General features: G+C 36.2%; 1 protein-coding gene across 2 annotated transcripts in view; it reads left to right on the top strand.

The window, feature by feature from the left end:
• Positions 1-20,949, top strand: part of LOC136030987 (extracellular sulfatase Sulf-1-like) — a 181,330-nt gene that overhangs the window by 76,932 nt on the left and 83,449 nt on the right. The window lies entirely within an intron of this gene.

The raw sequence follows: 20,949 nt of genomic DNA, 5'->3' as shown, positions 1-20,949 counted from the left end.
TTATTCTTAGAATTTTGTTAGAGCTCATATCATATGAGCTCTTGGCTTTTAGCTCTTCTTGCCTCGTCACAAGTGCCATATGAGCTCTTAGCTCTTGTTACTGCATCTTGACAAAAAGTCATCATAAAATCGCGAATCTAATCATTAAAATTTTGCTATAAACATTTTGAATAGCTTAGACCTTTTCTGACGCTCTCATATTTTTGGATATGTTATTGTTCTTTGGACCACAATGCCTGCTCCTAACAATAATTCCTGTTGGGGACGGTTATACCGGGGGGTACCCAACAAATAATCAAAATCATTCTGTAAAACCTACAGTTTCAAACTTTTCACAAACCAAATTTATTCCCTTCAAATTGCTCTCCCTTTCAACTAATACATTTGCCCAACCCTTGCTTCCACTGGTCGAAGCATTTTTTGTAGTCATCTTGAGAAGAGCTAGCGCCACCATGTTATCCTGAGCGAAAAACTGGCGAACAGAGATGGCTGGGCTAGTCACCTGTCCGCCACACATCTGTTCTCTTTTTTTTACAAACTGTCGCGCTATCTTCTTGATTCTTCTTGACTTTTAAATAAAAGGTTTGATTAATGGTCATTTTCTTTGGACGGGGTGACGCCCTAAAATATCAAACGCAATATATAGGTTTAAATTTACGGTATTCTTTGTCGCTTGGAAAAAACCGTTTCCAAAGATTTTCTTCGTAATGATCTTTCACTAGCCCGTGAGCCCATTCAGATATCACATCTGTGTTTCCATTTCAACTTATTTTGGAAGTAGAATACTTATTTTTGGACTTTTCTACTTCCAAATATTAAATCTACTTATCTACTTATATTTGGAGGCATCTACTTACTTTTTACTTTTTTTGCGGGCTTTAGTTTTCGTGCCAGACATTTATTTTGGTTTTGATTCCGTTAAATTATAATCTTATATTGTTTTATAAAGTAGAAGGGTGCATTTCTGTATCTTCATCTTTTACGGCATCTTTTTCGGGAGGGGAATCTTCTCATTCTCAAAGATAGTACAATTCCTGAAGGGACTTATCTGAAAGCTATTTGATTTGTTGCATAACCTGTTTATAATCGCATATACTTTTTGTCGTCTTGATTAGGCCGTTCAGGTTGAAACTGCCAGAGTTGGTGACGTGTTATTATTATTCACCAGTTTACTATCTACTGTCAAGAGCTAAGGAGCCACTTAAAAAATGTGCTTCCTCTCAGATCGAGAAAATGGTAAATATATTCTGTATTTATCATTTTCTACAAGTGAATAACTTCAAAATAAGAAATAATGTGCTGCAACTTCATCACGTTCGCATCAGGTTCCTCTTTTAAGGTGTTTTATTTTTAAACATTTCTGAAGTAAATTTAGGAAAAGTTTTTTGCTTTCTCAAAACTTATGAAAGTACCTCCGGAAACGCCACTGAATGGAATATCGAAAAGTGAAAGCGGAAAAATGGGCGTTAACTAGCGGCTTTTCCATTTTCCACTTTTGTTATGGCATTTGCTGGGGGTCCAGAGCTCCCTTAAAAGCGGAAAATTGGAGAGTCTTGACGGACGTTTCCAGAAGAAGTAAAGCAGTAAATTTGGGATTGATCAGCCATGGCTTCCATCAAGACCATATGCAGGGGAGGAGGTTTGAAGCCCCCCCCCTTAAAAATTTCTGATTCGTAAAAATGGATAACAAATTGAATATAAACAAGTTTTAAATGCGTTTAAAAATTTTTTTTAGCTCCTCCGCAAAAAAAGAATCCTCGGTACGACCTTGGCTTCCATTGTCTGTTTCTGTCACACCATTCATCATCCATTTCCGTTTTGACTTTTCCGCTCTCATGGTGACTTGCTAGAACTTAAAACGACTTAGAACTTAAAACAAGCATTTGTTACAAACTGTTTGAAAATAATTTTAAGACTTAAGCGTACAGACCGAGGGTTAAGGGTGGGATTAAGAGGGTAGAAAAATTATCCCCTTGGAATAATTTTCAAGTGAATGATCAAGAAGGGAATACTTGCATGCTATCACTGCTACTGCAATTATCACATCTATCACTACTATTACTACTACCACACTGCTCCATTTACAATATTGAGGGGAAATCTGATCTAAATCAAAAGACGCTATGTGGATGCATAGCCTCAAAAGAGCGTATCTCAAGAATTGATTTGTTTATTAAGTTGGAACTTTCAGAAAAGGCTAAAAGGGGAAATCCTCTGACCAAAAGGCAATATGTGCATGTTACTACTAATAATTCTATCACTGCTACATTTACTACTACTACTACAACTTCAACTACTCCTTGTATTGCAGCTACTTGTAAAGGCAGTACGTTAACATTACTGCTGCTATTATTACTACGGTTGCTACTACAACTATACATAAAGGTATGAAGGTGAAATTTTCTAGGACGTTTTTTTAGGGGGGGGGGGTTGTGGAGCTGAAACTAACATGACTTGATGTGCGGAATATATTTCAAGATCAAACAGTGCTTCTTCAGGGATATTTAAAGAAGTCGTGGGAGGCACCTGATTTAATACCTCGGTGAAATGTTCCATCCAACGTCGGTTTATATCATCCGTCTGGGTTAATAAGATGCCTTCTTTGTTTCCAACTTGGGTTGAAGAAGCCTTCGAAATACCCGCAAGCTCCTTCGTTATAGCGTACACAGTACGACTATCTCCTCGCCTGGCGGCTACTTCAGCCTGATCAGCCATAGTTTCGAGGAACACCCTCTTATCATTCCTAGTCCGTGTTTTGACTTGTTTGTTGAGACGCTTATACTGCGCTTTTAAATCATCAAGATATTCTCTAGTGCATGTCCTGTTATGCTCATGTCTGTCTACGAGAATTTTGGCTTCTGCCCTTTGATCAATGATATCCCAGGTACTTTCAGATATAAACTGCTCTTTCTTCTTCCTGTTATATCTCGCAACTTCTTGTGCCACTTCTTTCAGGGACTCGACGATCTCTTCCCATTGATTATCAATTGACAACTCGTCCCTTAGCATGGAAAACTTATTTGACAAAGTAGATGTATACTTTTGTAATACATACGGGTCCTGCAGCTTTCTTACATTAAACCTTTTTACTGACCGCTGGGGCTTTATGACAGTTTTTAGTTTCAGCTTAAACTTAGCAACAACAAGTTGATGGTCGGAATAGCAGTCGGCACCTCGAAAGGTCCTACATCCTCTAAACAACGTCGCCTGTGCTTGGCAATTAAAATATGGTCTATTGCATTTCTTGTTACACCATCAGGCGAGTTCCAAGTATATTTGTGTGTATCTTTATGAGGGAACCATGATGCGCCGACGATAAGTTCATGAGTCGCACAAAATTCAATTGAACGTACGCCATTATCATTGATTTCCCCCAGTCCATGCTTACCAAGGATAGCTGGGGCATAGGAGGCATCACTTCCAACTTTAGCGTTAAAGTCCCCACACAAAGTCACAATATCGTGCCGATGCGCTTTAGCAACAACATTTGACAACAAGCGATAAAATTCATCCTTGGTCTGATCACCGGTATCATTGGTTGGGGCATACACAACAATAACTGTCAATTTGGCCTGAGAAGTGGCAAAGCGAGCACAAAGGATTCGCTCATTAATAGGTTCCCAGTCCACTAGGCATTTTTTGGCCCGACTACTTAATGCCATTCCAACACCTGCCTCTTTTCTAGTTTCAAGTCCAGAATACAAAATATGGTATGTTTCACTATTCAAAGTACCAAAACCGGTAAGTCTGGTCTCAGAGAGTCCAGCAATGTCAATACGGAACTTATCAAGGGTCCTCATAACACTGTTGAGTTTTCCTGGCTGTGTTTCTTGATTAACTGTTCTAACATTCCAGTATCCAATACAAAAACACTCGGTCGTTTTCAAGAATCCTGTCCGGGGGCGTGCGTTGGTCGTCATCAAAGAAGAAGTCAATCCGAGGCTATCTATTGCTGTTTCTTGAGTAATCGGTTTTACGGTGGCGGGTTACTAGCCCTCCGACCAACTCTCCTCCTTCTTCCAGGTTTTGGGACTGGCTGTATAACAGGCGGAGCAGTTCAAAAAAATCTTATTGTTATTAAACGGTCCTTATTGTTATTAAGTTGTTCTGAAAAAAATGGGACAAACAGTCAAACTGTAGCGAAAAGCGCAATGTATCGAGGAGGGAGTATTATACTGCTACTAATGTAGCATAATATATTAGCACATTAGTAGCATACTGCTACTAATGCTAAAGTTTAAAAAGAACATAGATATATTTTTTGGCGAATGGTATTTAGTTTTATTTTTAGGTCAACTAAAGGAGGTATAAAACTAAATTAAACATTGCTATTTGTGCCCATATTTTTAAAAGGGTGTATGTTGTTAAAACTTGTTGAAACATTTTGTCCAGCATACATATCAAACAGTTCGTGGTAACGAACTGTAGTAAGGAACGACCCGGCTCAATAGTAAACGAAGCTCTTAAAAACGGAATTTTAATATCAATAGCTACATCAAAAGAATGGGATTTTTTCCGATTTTAAACATATAAGTTTTATCAAATTTAGTCTTACTCATCAAAAGTTACGAGCCTGAGAAAATTTGCCTTGTTTTGGAAAATAGGGGGAAACACCTCCAAAAGTCATATGATGTTAACAAAGATCACACGATCACATTCAGCGTATCAGAGAACCTACTGTAGAAATTTCAAGTTCTTATCTACAAAAATGTGGAACTTAGTATTTTTTGCCAGAAGACCGATCACGGGTGCGTGTTTATTTGTTTGATTGTTTGTTTGTTTGTTTTTTTCCCAGGGGTGATCGCATCGACCAAGTGGTCCTAGAATGTCGAGAGAGGGCTCATTCTAACGGAAATTAAAAGTTCTAGTGCCCTTTTTAAGTGACCAAAAAATTGGAGGGCTTCTAGGCCCCCTCCTACGCTCATTTTTTCCAAAAATCAACGGAGCAAAATTTTGAGATAGCCATTATGTTCAGCATAGTCGAAAAACATAATAACTATGCCTTTGGGGCTCACTTACTCCCCCACAGTCCCCAGGAGAGGGGCTGCAAGTTACAAACTTTGACCAGCGTTTACATACAGTAATGATACAGACCTTTCCAGGATGATTTTTTCATTGGGGGGGGGGGGGTGAGGGGAGGGGGCTACGTGGGAGGATCTTCCCTTGGAGGAATTTGTCATGGGAGAAGAGAAATTCCATGAAGGGGGCGCAGGATTTTCTAGCATTATTTAAAAAAAACAATGAAAAAATAAATATGAAAAAGTTTTTTCAACTGAAAGTAAGGACCAGCATTAAAACTTAAAACGAACAGAGATTATTACGCATATGGGGGGTTCGTCTTCCTAAATAGCTCGCTCTTTACGCTAAAGTATTTTTAGTAATTTCAACTATTTATTCTACAGCCTTTGTGATTCAGGGGTCAATCTTAAAGAATTGGGACAAAATTAAAGCTTTAGTGTAAAGAGTGAGGTATCAACGAGGGGGAAAACCCCCTCATATACATAATAAAATTATACGAATATAGAAATCCGTTACGTAAGTTAATTTGTAAGTTATTTATATTTTTTACTAATAAAAACGTTCGTTAAAAATTAAAAATTCTAGTTGCCTTTTAAGCAACCGAAAAATTGGAGGGCAACTAGGCCTCCTCTCCCACTCTTTTTCTCAAAATCGTTTGATCAAAACTAAGAGAAAGCCATTTAGCAAAAAAAAAGAATTAATACGCAAATTTCGTTTTAATTATTCATTTGCGGAGAGCCAAAATAAAAACATGCATTAATTCAAAAACGTTCAGAAATTAAATAAAAAAAAACAAGTTTTTTTTAAGCTGAAAGTAAGGAGCGACATTAAAACTTAAAACGAACAGAAATTACTCCATGTATGAAAGGAGCTGTTCCTTCCTGAATGTCCCGCTCTTTAAGCTAAATTAATTTACTTTTTAATAAAGTAGAATTGAGAGAAAGAGTAAAACTTTAGCGTAAAGTGTGGGACGTCGAGGGAGGAACAGCTCCTTTCATACGCGGAGTAATTTCTGCTCGTTTTAAGTTTTAATGTCGCCCCTTACTTTCAGTTAAAAAAAAACTTTTTTTTTTTATTTAATTTAGCAGGTAAAATCGAAAAAATTAAAATTAATATTTTTTTCCTTAAAAAGACTATGTTTACATAAAACGAAAAGACATTAATTAGAAACACTTTTTTGACAAAACAAGTTTTTCAAGAAAAGAGAATAAAAGGGTATATATTGTTAAAAATTGTTGAAAAATTGTGTCCAGCATACATATTAAAGGTAAAATCGAAAAGATTAAAACTAATATTTTTTTCCTGAAAAAGACTACGTTTACATAAAACGAAAAGAAATTATTTAAAAAAACTTTTTTGACGAAACAAGTTTTTCAAGAAAAGAGAGTAAACGGGTGTATGTTGTTAAAAATTATTGAATTTTGTTCCAGCATACACATAGCAGGTAAAATCGAAAAGATTAAAACTAATATTTTTTTCCTGAAAAAGACTACGTTTACATAAAACGAAAAGAAATTATTTAAAAAAACTTTTTTGACGAAACAAGTTTTTCAAGAAAAGAGAGTAAACGGGTGTATGTTGTTAAAAATTATTGAATTTTGTTCCAGCATACACATAGCAGGTAAAATCGAAAAGATTAAAACTAATATTTTTTTTTCTTGAAGAAAATTATGTTTACATAAAACAAAAAGAAATCAATTAAAAACACTTTTTTGACAAAACAAGTTTTTCAACAAAAGAGAATAAAAGGGTGTATGTTGTTAAAAACTGTTGAAAATTTTTTTCCAGCGTACATATAGCAGGTAAAATCGACAATATTAAAACTAATATTTTTTTTTCTTGAAAAAGACTATGTTTACATAAAACGAAAAGAAATTAACAAAAACACTTTTTTGACAAAACAAGTTTTTCAAGAAAAGAGGATAAACGAATAATGAGCCAAAATAGAATCAAATGGTCTACTAAGCGTAAGACTGCCATAAATCAGCATCAATAAATAAATGAAAGCCAAAACGAACAGAAATTACTGTAAATAATCGAGCCAAACTCAAAACGAGCAGAAATTAACAGGATAAGGGCTCAGAACATAGTTTTTACATTACTGACAAAAAGGCAAATGAAAGTGCATTGTCAGTTTAATGTAAATTTGCTGATATTTGTTCCTTAATTGTAAATTAAATAAAAAAAACAAGTTTTTTTAAATGAAAGTGAGGAGCAACGTTAAAACTTAAAACGAACAGAAATTACTCCGTATATGAAAGGGGCTTTTCCTCTTCAACGCCCCGCTCTTTACGCTAAAGTTTGACTCTTTGTCTCAACTCTTTTTTTTAAACGGTAAGAAACTTTAGCGTAAAGAGCGGGGATCGGTTACTTTAGCGTAACCGATCTTGATGAAACTTATATATTTAGAATCAGCATTAAAATGCGATTCTTTTGATGTAACTATTGGTATCAAAATTCCATTTTTTAGAGTTTCGGTTACTATTGCGCCGGGTCGCTCCTTACTACAGTTCGTTACCACGAACTGTTCGATAATAATTGATTTTAAAGTTATAAGAGTGGACCCATTGAGAATCTATTTTTCAGTAAAGTACAAACTATGTTCTGACCTTGGGGAGGCACCTGAATAAAATAGCTCTCTTAAACTTTGGATTAGATGTGTTTTTGGGAATGATAGGCTTGTGGGGAAGGGCTGGTTGCCCTCCATTTACTTTTGAATCTTAAAAAGGGCACTTGATCTTCCAACTTCCAAACGAATGAACTCCATCCGATTCGAAGTTCATACGAGCAACCATTTTATAAAAACCTTAAATGCCCTGAACTTGCAACTCTTGCCGCTTGGCTTTGGAGGGCTGTGTCCACCTTGAAGGCATTGTTATATACTCTTTGGACTAATGCAAGCAAAATGGCTATCTCACAATGTTGATGGAATGTGTTCGGGGAAAAGAGGGTATCACGGGGGGGTCTAGTTGCCCTCCATCAATTGGGACTCTTAAAAGGGAACTAGAACCTTAAATTTCCAATCAATGGTGCCTCCTCTAAACTTCACACAACCACACCTTCAATGAAAAGTTTATATACCCGGGGCGCAACTTACAAGCCTGGGGGTTTTGTCAACCCGAAAGGCCTTGTTCTGTGATATTTAGATTATTTTCTAACTAATTCCTATCTCAGAATTCACTTCGGATGAATTTTGGGAAAATAGACCGAAGGAGGGGGGGGGGGTAGTTGCTCTCTGATCACTTTGACTCTTAAAATGGGCATTGGAATTTCTTATTTCCTATCCAATGAGCCCCCTCCCAAGACTCTCCTTTCCCTTTAAACCTTATATGCCCCCGGGGTCTTAATGACAGCTATTGCCCTGAGGGCTGTGGTAGGGGGTTGTCATCTTCGGATACGTTACTATTGGGTCTTTCAACTACGCTTGATAAAATAGCTATTCCAAATTTTTTATCGGATGGGTTTGGGAAAATGATGGGCGTAGAGGAGGAGGGCTGGTTGCCCTCCAATCACTTTCGACTATCAAAAAGGGCACTAAGCGTTGTAATTTGTAATCGAATGAGCCTCTTTTAAAATCTCTACGACAACTCCTTCTATACGAAGTTTCTTGCTTTAAAACCAAAAAGAGGGGGAGTAGCTGCCCTACGATCACTTTGAACTCATAAAAGGAAGTAAAACTTCTTATTTCCAGTCCAATGAGCCCCCTTTGAAGTTATTGCGACTATATTTTTATAATAACCTTATATGTCATCAGGGCATAACTTACAACTATTGCCCTTAGGTCAGTGGGGGGAGGGGGAATGAAGACATAATTTCTGGGTCTTTCAACTGCTTGAACTAAATGGCTATCTAAAAATTTTGATTGGATGGGTTTGGAGAAGTAATAGGCGTGGAGGAGGGGTCTGGTTGCCCTCTAAATGTTTTCGACTGTTGCTAGTGAAAAGGACACTAGCCCTTTCAATTTCCAATCAAATGGGCTACTTTTGAAGTTTTTGTGACGCCTCTTTCCATACAGTGCCGTGCTCTAAGAAAAAAACAAACTTAGGCAGTGCTATTGCGCTGCCTATAAGAATCTGTGTTCGTTTTTAGTTTTAATGTTACTCCATACTTTCGGTTGGAAAAAAAACTTGTTTTTTTAGTTTATGATTTTTACTCAAGTCTTGCTGGGAAATCCCCCCTCCTTGAAAAACTTGTGGGAATGTGCCCTTGACAAAAAAAGTTTTAAATCGTTTTCTCCGAACGCAGCCAAACCTGAAAAAAAGGAAGTTAAGGAAAATTCGGGCAGCGTTGAAATGAACTCTGTTGGGCATTTCAAACAGTTCGTGGTAACGAACTGCAGTAAGGAGCGACCCGGCTCAATAGTAAACGAAACTCTAAAAAAAACGGAATTTTGATATTAAAAGATCAAACAGTTCGTGGTAACGAACTGTAGTAAGGAGCGACTCGGCTCAATAGTAACCAAAACTCTAAAAAATGGAATTTTGATACCAATAGCTACATCAAAAGAATCGCATTTTATGCTGATTTTAAATATATAAGTTTCATCAAGTTTAGTCTTACACATCAAAAGTTACGAGCCTGAGAAAATTTGTCTTATTTTAGAAAATAGGGGGAAACACCCCTTAAAAGTCATAGAATCTTAACGAAAATCACACCATCAGATTCAGCGTATCCGAGAACCCTATTTTAGAAGTGTTCCTATCTATAAAAATGTGGAATTTTGCATTTTTTGCCAGAAGGCAGATCACGGATGCGTGTTTATTTGTTTTTTTTTTTTTTTTTTTGTTTTTTTTTTTCCCAGGGGTAATCGTATCGACCCAGTGGTCCTAGAATATTGCAAAAGGGCTCATTCCAACGGAAATGAAAAGTTTTAGTGCCCTTTTTAAGTGACCAAAAACATTGGAGAGCACCTAGGCCCCCTCCCACGCTAATTATTTTCCCAAAGTCAACGGATCAAAATTCTGAGATAGCCATTTTATTCAGAGTAGTCGAAAAGCCTTATAACTATGTCTTTGGGGACGACTTACTCCCTCACAGTCCCCGTGGGAGGGGCTACAAGTTACAAACTTTGACCAGTGCTTACATATAGTAATGGTTATTGGGAAGTGTACAGACTTTTTCAGGAGGATTTTTTGGTTCGGGGGAGGGGTTGAGATGAGGCAGATGTTTTGGGAGAACTTTCCATCGAGGAATTTGTCATGGGGTAAGAAAATTTCCATGAAGGGAGCATATGATTTTCTAGTATCATTTACAAAAAAAAAATAAAAAAATAAATGTGAAAAAGTTCTTTCAACTGGAAGTAAGGAGCAGAATTAAAACTTAGAACGAACATAAATTATTATGCACATGAGGGGCTCACCTCCTCCTAATACCCCGATCTTTACGCTAAAGTATTTTTAGTAATTCCAACTATTTATTCTACGGCCTTTCTGATTCAGGGGTCATTTTTAAAGAATTGGGACAAAACTTACGAATTAGTGTAAAGAGTGAGGTATTAACGAGGGTACAAACCCCCTCGTTTACATAATAAAAATATAAGATTATGAAAGTTTGTTATGTAAGTTCATTCTTAAGTTACGTATATTTTTTACTAATAAAAACGTTCTTTAAAAATTAAAAGTTCTAGTTGCCTTTTTAAGTAACCGAAAAATTGGAGGCAACTAGGCCTCCTTCTCCACCCCTTATTTCTCAAAATCGTCTGATCAAAACTAAGAGAAAGCCATTCAGCCAAAAAAAGAATTAATATACAAATTTCATTTTAATAATTTATGTGCGGAGAGCCAAAACCAAACATGCATTAATTCAAAAACGTTCAGAAATTAAATAAAAAAAAAAACTAATTTTTTTAGCTGAAAGTAAGGAGCGACATTAAAACTTAAAACGAACAGAAATTACTCCGTATATGAAATGGGTTGTCCTCTCCGCAATCCCTCGCTCTTTACGCTATTAAATAAAAAAAAAGTAGTTTTTTAACTGAAAGTAAGGAGCGACATTAAAACTTAAAACGAACAGAAATTACTCCGTATATGAAATGGGTTGTCCCCTCCGCAGTCCCACGCTCTTTACGCTAAAGTTTGACTCTTTGCCACAATTCTACTTTTTAAAACAATTAAAAACTTTAGCGTAAAGAGCGTGGGACTGCGGAGGGGACAACCCATTTCATATACGGAGTAATTTCTGTTCGTTTTAAGTTTTAATGTCGCTCCTTAGTTTCAGTTAAAAAAACTAGTTTTTTTTATTTAATTTCTGAACGTTTTTGAATTAATGCATGTTTGATTTTGGCTCTCCGCACATAAATTATTGAAATGCAATTAGTATATTAATTTTTTTTGGCTAAATGGCTTTCTCTTAGTTTTGATCAGACGATTTTGAGAAATAAGGGGTGGGGAAGGAGGCCTACCTGCCCTCCAATTTTTCGGTTACTTAAAAAGGCTACTAGAACTTTTAATATTCAACGAACGTTTTTATTAGTAAAAAATACACGTAACTTAAGAATTAACTTACGTAACAAACTTTTATATTCTTATATTTTTATTATGTGTACGAGGGGGTTTGTACCCTCGTTAATACCTCGCTCTTTACACTAAATTGTAAGTTCTGTCCAAATTCTTTAAGAATGACCCCTGAATCAAAAAGGCCGTAGAATAAATAGTTGAAATCACTAAACATATTTTAGCATAAAGAGCGAGGTATTTATCTCCTCCTAAATACATCGCTCTTTATGCTAAAGTATTTTTAGAACCCCTCATATGCGTAATAATCTCTGTTCGTTTTAAATTTCAATGCTATTCCTTACTTTCATTTGAAAAAACGTTTTCATGTTTTTTTTTTCATTGTTTTTTTTTATAGTAATGCTAGAAAATCCTGCGCCCTTTTCATTGAATTTTTCTTCCCCCATGACATATTCCTCAAAGGAAAGATCCTCCCACAAAGCCCTCTCCCATCAACCCCACCCCCCAAACCAAAAAATCCCCAGGAAAACGTCTGTGCACTTCCCAACAACCATTACTATATGTAAACACTGGTCAAAGTTTGTAACTTGCAGCCCCTCCCTCAGGGATTGTGGGGGAGTAAGTAATTCCCAAAGACATAGTTATTATGGTTTTCGACTATGCTGAACAAAATGGCTATCTTAAAATTTTAATCTGTTGACTTTTGAAAAAATGAGCATGGGAGGGGGCCTATTTGCCCTCCAATTTATTGGTCACTTAAAAAGGGCACTAGAACTTTTCATTTCCGTTAGAATGAGCCCTCTCGCGACATTCTAGGACCACTTGGTCGATAAGATGACCCCTGGGAAAAAAAAAACAAAAAAAACAAACAAACAAATAAACACGCACCTGTGATTTGTCTTCTGGCAAAAAATACAAAATTCCACATTTTTTAGATAGGAGCTTGAAATTTTTGCATAGAGTTCTCTGATATACCGAATGCGATAGTGTGATTTTCGTTAAGATTATATGACTTTTAGGGGATGTTTCCCCCTTTTTTCCAAAATAGGGCAAATTTTCTCAGGCTCGTAACTTTTGATGACAAAGACTAAATTAATTGAAACTTATATATTTAGAATCAGCGTAAAAATTCGATTCTTTTGATGTATCTTTTAGCATCAAAATTCCGTTTTTTAGAGTTTCGTTTACTATTGAGCCGGGTCGGGTCGCCCCTTACTACAGTTCCTTACCACGAACTGTTTGAAAAGAAAATAATTCGGTATTTCGGGGCTTCTGACATTATTACTCCTTTGCGGAAGTTAGGCTCAAAATTGAAAAAGGATTATATTTTTTCTCTGGACCCCTTCCACCTCTTAGTTCGTTTATTTTCCCGTTAGTTTTCACCTGTTTTCACTTTATAGTTGTGTTATCTCTTCGCAGTTCTTTCGTTAGTTGAGTTATGGCTGTGGTATATATGTTTTATCGCTCGTATAGTTGTGTTATTTTCAAATTATACTCCATAATATAGAGGCTCCGAACACCCAGCATTGTATATTAAGCTCTTAATTTGACGTTTTTTTCTAACCTGACCAGATTCGTCCTGCGACCTTTTCATTGAATTTTTTCCCCCATGGCATGTTTCTCCAAGGAAAGATCCTCCCACATAGCCCCCTCCCTCAACCCTACCCCCAAAACCAAAAAAATCCCCCTGAAAACGTCTGTACACTTCCCAATAACCATTATTATATGTAAACACTGGTTGAAGTTTGTAACTTGCAACCCCTCCCCCAGGGACTGTGGGGGAGTAAGTCATCCCAAAAAACATAGTTATTATGATTTTTGACTATGCTAAACAAAATGGCTATCTCAAAATTTTGATCCGTTGACTTTGGGAAAAAATAAGCGTGGGAGGGGGCCTAGATGCCCTCCAATTTTTTTGGTCACTTAAAAAGGGCACTAGAACTTTTCATTTCCGTTAGAATGAGCCCTCATGCGACATTCTAGGACCACTTGGTCGATACGATGACCCCTGGGAAAAAAAAAAAAAAAAAAAAAAAAAACAAATAAACACGCACCCGTGATTTGTCTTCTGGCAAAAAATGCAAAATTCCACATTTTTGTAGATAGGAGCTTGAAACTTCTACAGTAGGGTTCTCTGATACGCTGAATCTGATGGTGTCATTTTCGTTAAGATCCTACGAATTTTAGGGGGTGTTTCCCCCTATTTTCCTAAATAAGGCAAATTTTCTCAGGCTCGTAACTTTTGATGGCTAAGACTAAACTTGATGAAACTTATATATTTAAAATCAGCATTAAAATGCGATTGTTTTGATGTAGCTATTGATATCAAAATTCAATTTTTTAGAGTTTTGGTTACTATTGAGCCGGATCGCTCCTTACTACAGTTCGTTACCACGAACTGTTTGAAAGTTTGACTCTTTGCCACAATTCTACTTTTTAAAACAATTAAAAAACTTTAAAGTAAAGAGCGAGGGATTGCGGAGGGGATAACCCATTTCATATACGGAGTAATTTCTGTTCGTTTTGAGTTTTAATGTCGCTCCTTACTTTCAGCTAAAAAAATTTTTTTTTTTTATTTTATTTAATAAAATTTAAGCTTTAGTTTAAAGAGTGATGTACTGACGAGGGGGTGAACCCCTCATATATGAAATAAAAACATGAGAATACAAAAGTTCGTTACGTAAGCTAATTTATAAGTTGCGTATATCTTTTGCTAATAAAAACATTCGTAAAAAATTAAAAGTTCTAGTTGCCTTTTTGAGTAACCAAAAAATCAAATGGCAACTAGGCTTCCTCCCCCGCTCCTTTTTTCTCAAAATCATTCAATCAAAGCTATGAGAAAGCCATTTAGCCAAAAAAATAAATATGCAAATTTCGTTTTAATTATTCCTCTGCGGAGAGCCAAAATCAAAACATGCATTGATTCAAAAACTTTCAGAAATTAAATAAAAAAAAAAACAAGTTTTTTTTAACTGAAAGTAAGGAGCGACATTAAAACTTAAGACGAACAGCTGCTTCCTCATCAACGCCCCGCTCTTTACGCTAGAGTTTTTTACTGTTTTAAAAAGAAGAGTTGAGAGAAAGAGTCAAACTTTAGCGTAAAGAGCGGGGCATTGATGAGGAAGCAGTCCCTTTTATATACGAAGTAATTTCTGTTCGTTTTAAGTTTTAATGTCGCTCCTTGCTTTCAGTTAAAAAAAACTAGTTTTTTTATTTAATAACACAACAGGATTTAGATAGGAGATGGGGTTGATGCAGACACACCAGATCTAACAATTTATTATACTCAGAGAAGGATGATGTTGGACAAAGTAATTATTTATAGGTATATAATTTTTAGGCTCTTAAGCTTTATAACTTTTATCTCTTCTAGTCTTGAAACTGTATGTAAGGACTGACGAGTGAATCGAACTAATAGCACGTAACTCTGGAAAAAAGTAATTTGCTACAAAAAAAATATGATTTTTGGTATATGTCTGTATACGTAAAATTCATCAAGTTTGATGTTGCCCCGTCATAAGCTACGAGCCTGAGACAATTAACCTGATTTAGAAAAAGGGATATACACCCCCAAGGGACTTATTCATTTTGATAAAAATTACACGGTTAAATTCAGCATGTTAGAGAACCCAATTGAAGTTATCAAGTCCTTATTTACAAAATGAGAACTGTGCTTCTTTTTATTCTAGAAGAAAATAATTGATGTGCGTCTATTTTTTTTCTTGTTGCTTAAACGTGTCCAGGAGATAGTCATAGAAAGCAACACTTTGGTTTTGTTTATTCGCAATCGATCAGTAATCCCATGATCAAAGGCTATTCCTCAGCGGTGAAAAAACAACAACTACAAAATAATATCGAAAGAAGGGACTAAATTGACTTTGCAGCCAGTTGAACTTTATCCTTTTCAATCGTAGACATCGTGACGGATGAAAACTTGGAACAATATCTTATATAATCTAGTTGGTGTTATAAAGCTATCCATAACTTTTCAGGATTAAAATACCATAGGTGACACTAATTATAGCGAAACTACCTCATTGTTTTACGTTATCGTTTGTACCCGTTGCGTAAACACTTAATTATGTCAGATTTAAAGAGATCAAATACAATGTGCACAATTTACACAAATTTCTAGCCCAAAGTGAACAGATTCTTACTTACAACTCCCTCTCCCGTGATAGACATCAGGTTCACCGGAAACAAATAAATGGCTATACCAACTAGCAAAAGTTGCAAACCCCTCATCACTGAAGGTGATTGTAGCCCATCATCTGACTATTACTAGCATTTATTACACTGGATTATTACACTGGAACCAAATTGGTTTAATCATCAAATACACCGGAAACAAATAATAGGTACACCAACTAGCAAAAGTGGCAAATCCCTCATTGCCGAAGATGATTTTGAGCTAACAGCTGTTTCTCCCCTAAAGTGAACCGATTCTTACTTATAAGTCCCTCTCCCCTAATAGGCATTAAGTTCACCGGAAACAAGTAAATTGGTACACAAACTAGCATAGTTGCATACCCCTCATCGCTGTAGTTGGTTGTAGCCTAACAGCAGATTATTACTTACAAGTCCCCTACATGTCTTACCACTGGAACCAAATTGGTTTTACCATCAAATACACTGGAAACAAATAATAGATACACCAACTAGCAAAATTTGCTAACCCCTCATTGCCTAAGATTATTATTACCTAACAGCCAACTGTTGCTTACAAATCCTCTATATGGTCTCACAATTTGTATCGACCTAGATTTTGTTTCAGTGTGTATCTTACTACTGAAGTTGCCAACCCCTTGAAACTTTCAAACTAGTATACCTCATGAAGGAATTTTTGTACCAAAAATGGATGTCATATACTTTGATCAGCTCATCAAGAGCTATCGATTGCCGTCGAAAAAAAATTCTATCTGTCTTAGTTCAAGAGTTGATTTTTTTTTGCCGTAGGCCAACTTTCTAACGTCACCACTTAGAAAAGAGCAAAGGATAAGCTCCAATTTCTTCAGCAATGAGAGAACTTTTAAAGTTTATTAGGCACATCTGATACCATTTCTGTACCGCAATCCCAAGTCCGAAAAACCGAATGATAAACTCAGCTGAAATCACGAACAGAAATGGATAGAAACAGTAGATGGCAGCACTTTCGGACCCGTGGGAAAATGCCACATTTTTGCTGTGTAAATTTTTCTATTTAACACGTATAGATTTTAGTCCATCTTCAATTTGAAAGTGGTGCCTGTCTGCTTGCCTTCTAGAACGGAGCTTTCCACTCGAAAGCAGAAACATGCTTTGATGAAACGAAAGCTTGGCTGCACAACTTCAGATGCTCCTCTCTGACATAGGCTATATAACTCCACTTCACTTCGCACACCATAGGCTCTGGCTCGTGGACAAGCAAAAACCATCCTTTTTGGCCCCAGGCAAGAGTTCTACGGAGTTTTCCAAAATGCAATGTCATATTCATCAATCCGGTCTGAGGGCCACACTTTCCGTAAAAACCGCAAAGGTTAGACCCTTACCAGTTTCCAGAAATAAGCTGAGATCGGACACATTGAAAAAAAAAAACGGGACAAAACCAAAGTGTTGCTCTCGCAACACAATTAACTGCTCTAGAACCCCTTTTCAGCTGCCGAGAAGTGCGTTACAGCAGAGAGGTGTTTTCGGCCGTTTCATGGCGCAAAACTTAAATTTCACTGCAAACAGGACAACTGAAAAGTGAGGACTAATTGAAGGCATTTGCGTCAGGATGTGCCTGTTGCAGGGTGACGATGAGATTTGAAATTGATTTAAAATTATCAAAAACATCGAGCTTACTATTTTCAGAGGCGGTAGTCCTGCGCAATGGCACCTTTTGTTCCCAAGAAATCATGTAGTCAGTATGAAATAGGAATATGAAACTATACACCTATATAACGGTAAAATTCCGTTAACTATGTTGAATCACTTGATATTTAATAGAAGGTATGCATAGTCATGTACAATGCATCAGCTAATATGAAGGAGGGCTTGTAGGTCATTCTCTAGTAATGGGTTGGAGGGTGAGCCTGATGCTTAAAAAATTCATTTTTAACACTAAATTTTGCAACTCCCTGTGAGCTACCCAATAAGTGAAAGTAAGGTTCTTGATGGGAAGTAGAGATTGATCTTGAATCTAAAATCATTTAACAAAGCCTGAACATAGGTGAGCAGGGTGATAGCTTCCCACTTATGGCAAAAAATCTTGTTTTTGTAACATTATAAATCAAATTCAGTTGTAGATTTTTCACATATTAAACAGTTTGTCATTATAAACTATAACTAAAGAGTGACTCATATTCACAGTAACCTAAATTCTACAATGGATTTTTAATTGCAATTAAATAAAAAAACAAGTTTTTTTTTCAACTGAAAGTAAGTAGCAACACTGAAACTTAAAACGAACAGAAATTAGTACGTATTTGAGGGGAGTTTTCCCCTCCTCAATACCTCAGTCTTTACGTTAAAGTTTGACTTTTTGTTCCAATTATTTAAGAATAGCTATTAGATATATAAGCCTTACAAGTTCAAAAAAAACCTTTTCTGTAAAGAGCGTTGTTCTTTTTAAGTTTTAATGTTTCTCCTTGCTTTCAGTTGAATTTTTTTTTAAATTTAAAATCTCATCATTTTTTAAGTAATGCCGGGAAATTCGACTCCCTCTCCATTGAAAATTCCCTTCACCAATAAAAATTTCTCAGTGGAATATCCTCCCACGTATTCTCCCCACCAGAAAAATTCCTTAATGTAAAAGCATTTGCAAGTGATTTAACATTTTTACAAGCTATTTATGCGGTTTTTCTATAGTAGAAAATTTAAATTTGCACTTCTGTGTTGTTGGCATAAACAACCCAGCAAGACCCTGTTCTGTGACTCATATTTAAAATACCCCTTTCGCAAAAATCTTGTCTCATTCGCATTTTAATGTGCTAAAACTTAATGTACTCAAAGCAAGCCAGTACATTCGCCAAACAAGCAGCTATCCACTTTCTGGGAATGTCCCAGAAAACTACTCATTTTATATGAAAATTGGACGTGTATTTACAAGAAAAGGAAAGAAGGAAAAATCCAGTAGAGGAAGAAGAAGAATTATCTTGTGTGACTGATAATGTTTTCACCATTTTTTTTTTGCTGCTAAGGTACGGTGTTTGACTTGACTATAGTGAAGTTATCTATAATTCACGACTAGTAACTTGGACCTCTTATATTCCTTTCAAAACATTTGGATAAAATAAAGACAAAACTTTATCTAAAAATTTGATGAAGTCAACTACAGTTAAAGATCACAGAAATCAAAATAACCTATTAAGCTAAACAAAAAATGAAAGTCATTATCTAATGCATTATTTAGAGGTTGATTTAAGCAGGGAGTCCTCCTAACTTTATTTTAAATACATTTGAAAAATTAAAAAGTAACATGTTTATTGATCGTAGGATAATTGATAATTATTTGTAAATGGCGTAAAAGTGGTCAGAACAGTGAAAGGGATTGCGCGCGCGGTGGCAGCCTCGCGAACGCAATTTTTTTTTACTTGCACTCCTTTTTAACAATTTATACTCTTTTTTGGCCTTGATTTGCACTCTTTTTTGACGTCGGCAGCTGACAACCCTGTGGCTGCTTCTGTTTTAGTTAGTTTATATTTGAAAGTAGCATAGCAACCTTTTTTTATGGTTGATTACATCTGACAAGACAAAAACTTCTATCAAATTACTTACAAAAAAGGAAATTGCATCCTGTTATTTGCACATGTGCCAGACGTCTAAGTGTCAAGATTCAAAGAACGATAAACTTTATTTAAGGACAGTGTGAATGTAATTTATAGTTGTGCAGTTCTTTGTAAGGGGTCACACATTTTCTAAAATTATGTACATCAGGTGCGGTAGAAGTATGCTGGGCACGATATGTGCTATGCGTGGTCTGAAGAAGCGTGGTGGAACAAGTGGCGCTTCATGACGTAGACCAGGTGAAGGATATTAGGTGACCCCTTTGCTCTTTCAATTGTTTGTCCAATGTAGCTTACTGACAGTCAAAGATAGTTATAGCTTGTATTATTATTAAAAGACGTTGAAAAAAGAAGTAAAATATGTGGTATTTATCGGTGATGCAAATTCGCGATTTTTTTTGGGGGGGGGAGGTAATGTATTAGTGTATTTCTGAAAATCTAAGAGAGAACTTGTGAGTTTTTTGTTAAAATAACAAAACTTATCTTTTCAATGAAAATATTCCAATAAAGGCATTTTTCAAAATCTAGGAGGGAATCTAGGGGGCACATGCCCGTTGGCCCCCGCCCCGAGTTTCGGTACTTCTTTAATTAACCATAGATTAATATAATAATAACAATGAATAACATTTAACCATGGCTGAAATTCAAGAAAGTTTTGAAAATATTGTGCGTATTGTAGTGCAATTAAAGCTTAATTCCTCTCGTTAAAACTGCCAAATTTTGCGTAGCTATATACCTTTTACTGTCCCCATAAAAAAAAACTTTAAAAACCATCCTTTTAGCACTTTATAAAACTATACTATCAAACAGTTCGTGGTGACGAACTGTAAGTAAAGAGCGACGTGGCTCAATAGTAGCCGAAACTGTAAGAAACTGAGTCCTGATAATAATAGATATATCAAAAGAATCAAATTTTTGATGCTTATTCAAAACACATAAAATTCATGAAGTGTAATGTTACCATCAAAAGTCACGAGCCTGAGAGAATTTGACTAGTTTTTGAAAAAGTGGGGGAAAGCCTCTAAGAAATCTGGTGATCTTAATGAAAATCACACCGCGAAATTCAGAATATCAGAGAGCCCTGCTGTAGAGGTTTGAGGCTCCTATTATTATTTAAGAATTAACGACGCTTCTTCACTACTAAGGTCCCTGCGCTGGCCCTGTAGTGCATTCCTGCAGCGTGATTTGATCTCTGGGTCCCGTTTTACCAAGCTAAGGTCAAATCCACTGCGCCACCACAGGACCTTTGAGGCTCCTATATACAAGCATGTGGAATTTTGAATTGTTTGCCAGAAGCAAGATCACGGATGCGTGTTTATTTGTTGTTGTTTTTTTTTTTTCAGGGGTGATCGTATCGAACCAGTGATTGTAGAAGCTCGGCAGAGGACTCATTGAATCGGAAATATAAAGTTCTAGTGCTCTTTATAAGTGACCAAAAATATTGGAGGGTAGCTAAATCCCCTCTCACCCCTTTTTTTATTCAACATTGTCCGATCGAAATTTTGAGATAGCAATTTTCTTCAGCATGGTCGAAAGATCTAATAGCTATGTTTTCGAGGATGAATTGACTCCCCATAGCCCCCGGGGGAAGGGCTGCAAGTTGTGAACTTTGCCTGTTGCTTACATATAGTATTGGCTATGAAGATATTTATATCTTTACATGTATAGAAAATATAAAGATATCCTCGGGGGGTTTTCTGTGGGAGTGCTTGCGTGGGAGGATCTTTTCATGG

Source organism: Artemia franciscana, chromosome 9 (assembly GCF_032884065.1).
Source record: "Artemia franciscana chromosome 9, ASM3288406v1, whole genome shotgun sequence".
NCBI lineage: Eukaryota > Metazoa > Arthropoda > Branchiopoda > Anostraca > Artemiidae > Artemia > Artemia franciscana.
Note: the sequence above shows the minus strand (reverse complement) of the source record. Positions and strands in the feature narration are given on the sequence as shown.